Source organism: Chrysochloris asiatica, unplaced genomic scaffold (genome assembly GCF_000296735.1).
Source record: "Chrysochloris asiatica unplaced genomic scaffold, ChrAsi1.0 scaffold00067, whole genome shotgun sequence".
NCBI lineage: Eukaryota > Metazoa > Chordata > Mammalia > Afrosoricida > Chrysochloridae > Chrysochloris > Chrysochloris asiatica.
Genome location: NW_006408585.1, coordinates 6,608,892 through 6,614,133, shown reverse-complemented (window position 1 = coordinate 6,614,133; position 5,242 = coordinate 6,608,892). Strand labels below are relative to the sequence as shown.

The following is a 5,242-nucleotide window of genomic DNA, read 5'->3' as shown; positions in this document are numbered from 1 at the left end:
AGACAATGGAGAAGCTCATTATCACCAGTTAAAACAAGACCAGGAGCTGATTGTGGAACAGATCATCAGTTCCTCATATGCAAGTGTGGGCTGAGGCTTAAGAACATTAAGACAAGTTCACAAGAACCAAATTATAATGTTGAGTATATCCCACCAAAATTTAGAGACCATCTCAAGAACAGATTTGATGCCTTGAACACTAATGAACTAAGACCAGAGGAGTTGTGAGATAACTTAAAAAACATCATACATGAAGAAAGCAAAAGGTCATTAGATAGGAAAGAAAGTTAAGACCAAAGTGGATATCAGAAGACACTCTGAAACTTGCTATTGACCACAGAGTAGCTAAAGCAACTGGAAGATGTTGTTAGGTGCTATTGGGTGGGTTCGGACTCACAGTGACCTTATATAGGACAGAACGGAACACTGCCTGATCCTGTGCCATCCCCACATGATTGTTACACTTGAGCCCATTGCTGCTGCCACTGTGCTGATCCATCTTGTTGGGGTTTTCATCTTTGTCACCGACCTTCCACTTTACCAAGCATGACTGGTCCCTCCTGATAACATGTCAAAAATATGAGAGACGAAGTGTCACCATCCTGGCTTCTAAGGAGCACTCCACTGCACTTGTTCTTCTGGCAATCCATGGTACTTTCAGTGTTCTTCTTCAACACCACAACCTAAATGCATCAGTTCTTCTACAGTCTTCTTTATTCATTGTCCAACTTTCACATGCATATAAGGATATTGATAATATCATGGGTTGGGTCAGTCACACCTTAGTCCTCAAACTGATATCTTTGCTCTTGAACACTTGTGCAGCAGATTTGCCTAGTACAGTATGCCATTTAATTTCTTGACTGCTGCTCACATGAGTGTCGATTATGGATCCAAGCAAAATGGTCCAGTTGTGAGGGATTTTGTTTTCTTTACATTGGGGTGCAATTCATACTGAAGATTGTAGGGATCTTCATCTGTAAGTGTTTTAAGTCCTTTTCACTTCCAGCAAGCAAGGTTGTATCATATGATGTAGTAAAAGAGCTGTATAGAAAATGTCAAAGGGCAGTTCAAAAGTCAGTGTAAAGTATTATAATGAAATATGCAAGGATCTGGAGGAGTTAGACAACCAAAAGGGAAGAACACTCTCAGCATTCCTTAAGCTGAACAAACAGAAGAAAAGACTGAAGGATATTATGGGCAAAGCATAACTTAAAAATAAGATGGGGCCCAGCAAATATGCCTGCCCCATGCCAGAGCTTGTGGACATGGCAAACCAGGTTATTAAGTGCAAGGCTGCAGTAGCCTGGGAACCTGGAAAACTGCTCTCCACAGAGGAAGTAGAGATGGCACCTCCAAAGGTTCATGAAGTTTGAATTAAGATTGTTGTCACTGCAGTTTGCCACACCGATGCCTATACTCTGAGCAGGGATGACCCAGAGGGGTGTTTTCCAGTGATCTTGGGTCATGAAGGAGCAGGAATTGTAGAGAGTGTTGGTGAAGGAGTTACTAAGCTGAAACTGGTGATATTGTCATTCTATCTTATACCCCACAGTGTGGAGAATGCAAATTTTGTCTAAATCCTAAAACAAACCATAGCCAGAAGATAAGAGTCACTCAAGGGACAGGATTAATGCCAGATGGTCCCAGCAGATTTACTTGCAAAGGAAAGACTGTTCTACATTACATGAGAACCAGCACTTTTTTGAAATATACCCTTGTGGCAGCTATCGCTCTTGCTAATAAAATAGATCCCTCAGCGCCCCTGGATAAAGTGTGCCTGCTGAGTTGTAGCATTTCAACCAGTTATGGTGCTGCCATAAACACTGCCAAGGCAGAGCCTGGCTCTATTTGTGCCATCTTTGCCCTAGGAGGAGTTGGATTTGGCTGTTATCATGGGCTATAAGGTAGCTGGTGCATCCCAGATCATTGGTATCGACATCAATAAAGATAAATTTGCAAAGGCCAAAGAGTTTGGAGTTTCTGACTGTATTAACCCACAGGACTTGAGGAGGTGCTTGTTGAGATGACGGTGGAGGGGTGGGCTACTCCTTTGAGTGCATTGGTCATGTGAAGGTCATGAGAGCAGCACCGGAAGCATGCCACAAAAGCTGGGGTGTCAGTGTGGCAGCTGGAGTAGCTGCTTCCGGTGAAGAGATCTCTACTCGTCCATTTAAGCCACACATGGAAAGGCACTGTCTTTGAAGAATGGAAGAGTGTAGAAAGCATCCAAAGCTGGTGTCTGAATATATCTAAAAAGATAAAAGTTGATGAATTTGTGACTCACAGTCTATCTTTCAACCAAATTAATGATGCCTTTGAACTGACGCATGCAGGAAGGAGCATTTGAACTGTTGTAAAGATTTAAACTCAAAAGAGAAAATATGTCTATCCTTGTACCTAAATCTTGAGGTCCGATAGGAGCAGCCAGACTGGAAGGGATGTGCTCTTCCAAGTTTACAACGTCTTATCCTCTGGTAGCGTAGTGGTTACGAATCGGGCTGTGAACCTTAAGGTCAGCAGTTTGAAACTACCAGCTGCTCTGTGGGAGAAAGATGAGGCGTTCTGCTCCCGTAAAGATTTACAGCCTCAGAAACCCTGTACAGGGTCGCTATGGGTCGGCACCGACTCGACGGCACTTAACAACAACAACAACAATATCCTTTCAGTAACCTACTCTAGGGAATAATGTTTTCTGTGTAATTGTTAAATCTCTGTAATCAAGGACAAGGCTAATACAGTCTTAAATCCATCATCTGAACTCTTCTTCATATAAATAATTACTAGCTCATTAAAGAATATCTGACATAATAAAAACAATTTTTACATTTGTGTGTGTGGGAAAAGAGAAGATGGAAGAAATACACAGAGCCAGTGTACCAAAAAGAATTGGTTGATGTTCAACTATTTCAAGAGGTAAGTACTGATAAGTATTGAAGGAATCAATCCAAACTGCACTGAAGGCATTAGAAGAAAACAAGGATCTAAGAATTGACAGAATACCAACTGAAAGGTTTCCACTAACTGATACAGTGCTGGAAGCATTCACTAGTCTATGTCAAAACATTTAGCCAACCAATGGAAGGAGATCCAATGTGTCCATTCCAAAAAAATATGACCTAACATAATGCTGAAGTTATTGAACAATGTCATTAATGTCACACGCACGTAACATTTTGCTGAAGATAATGAAGAAACTGTTTCAGTAACATATCAACAATGAGCTGCTAGAAATTCAAGCTGGATACAGAAGAGGACTTAGAACAATGGATATTATTGCTGATGTCAAATGGATCTGGCTGAAAGCAGAAAATACCAGAAAGATGTTTGCTTATTAACTATAAAAAGGCATTCCACTGTGTGGATCACAACAGACTATGGATAACATTGTGATGAATGGGAATTCTAGAAAACATAGTTGTGCTTATATAGAACCTGTATAGAACATAGACCAAGAGGCAGTCATTCAAACAGAACAAGAGGCTACTGAACGGTTTTAAATCATGAAGAGTGTGTGTTAGGTTTTAAATCATGAAGAGTGTTGTATTCTTTCACCATACTTATTCAATCTGTATGCTAAACAAATAATCTGAGAAGCTGGACTATATGAGGAAGAATGCAGCATCAGGATTGGAAGAAGACTCATTGACAATCTGACATATGCAGATTACACAACCTTGCTTGCTGAAAATGAACAGGACTTGAAATACTTGCTGATGAGGATCAAGGAATACAGCCTTCATTATGGGTTATACCTCAACATAACAAAAACGAGAATCCTCACAACTGGGCCAACAAATGTTGATGTTGTTAAATGTGGCCAACTTGATTCTAACTCATAGCAACCCTGTATAGAATTTCCAAGGCTGCAAATTTTGGGAGGAGCAGAAAGCCTCATCTTTCTCCTGAAGAACGAATGGTGGGCTTAACATGCAGACCTTGTGGTTTGAAGTCTAGTGCTTTTTCTACAGAGCTACCTGGTGTGGTGTTGTAGGTTAATGCACTGGACTGCAAGGTCAGTTTGAACTGCAAGGTCAGTGGTTCAAGCTCACCAGCCACTCCTTAGAAACCCTATACATTGTCACTGTGGGTCAGAACTGACTCAATGCACTTAATAACAACAAGAAGCATGAACCAACAAATAGCATAATGATAAATGGAAAAAAAGATTGAAGTTGCAAGGATTTAATTTTACTTGGATCCACAATAAATGTTCATGGAAACACCAGTCAAGAAATCAAACAACATATTGCATTGGGCAAATCTACTGCAAAAGACCTCTTTATAAAGTGTTAAAGAGCAAAGATGTTATTTTGTGAACGAAGGTGTGTCTGATGCAAACCATGGTATTTTCAATTGTCTCATATTCAGGTGAAAGCTAGTCAATGAATAAGGAAGATTTGAGTTGTGGTATTGGTGCAGAATATTGAAAGTACCATGGATTGCCACAACAAACAAACCTGTCTTGGAAGAAGTATAGCCAAAATGCTCCTTAGTGAGGCTATTGGTACATGAGTATTTACTTTCCTGCAAACACCATTGTGGATGTGGTGGTGTATACAGAGGGCAAAATGATGAAAACTTCTTAGATATTATCAAACATCTTAAGGCAATGAGTAGTTGAGCCTGGGTGCTCAAGACCATAGTCTCAGGGGACACCTGAGACTATGTTGTGATCAATTGGCACAACATAGTCCACAAAGACAATGTTTTATATTCTACATTGGTGAGTAGTGTCTGGGATATAGAAAGTTCATGAGTGGCCATCTAAGGTGCAGCTATTGGTCTCTCCATATTAAAAAATGCTTGGAATCAACTAGTCCAACTGACTAATGGAATATGTGAACATCAGTCTACACTACCCCGAGGCTAGAAGACCTAGAGATTGCCCCAGTACCTCTACAGACTGCTCTGAATGGGATCACATTAGAAAGACCTGAATAGAGCAGCATAATGTGTGGAGCAAACCTCAAAATTATTTTTTTATAAAAAAGACTGGGCTCACTGGTCAGAAAGAGATTGGAGGAACCTGAGACTGTGGTCCTCAACCACTCTTCAGGTCTAGAAAAGAACACATCCTGTTTCAGCCAAGCTGCAAATAGGTATATAGGAGGTGACAACAACACTAGTAAAATATGCTCACTTTGAATGATGGAACCATCAAACATTCAAAACCAAAGGGGCTGGAAAGGCACAAAGTGACTGGCTTACAAGTTTTCAACAGGGAGTTTAGATTCAGAGT

General features: G+C 40.5%; 1 pseudogene; it reads left to right on the top strand.

The window, feature by feature from the left end:
- The first annotated feature begins 1,259 nt into the window (after window positions 1-1,259).
- Window positions 1,260-2,368, top strand: LOC102818395 (annotated as a pseudogene).
- Window positions 2,369-5,242: the final 2,874 nt, after the last annotated feature.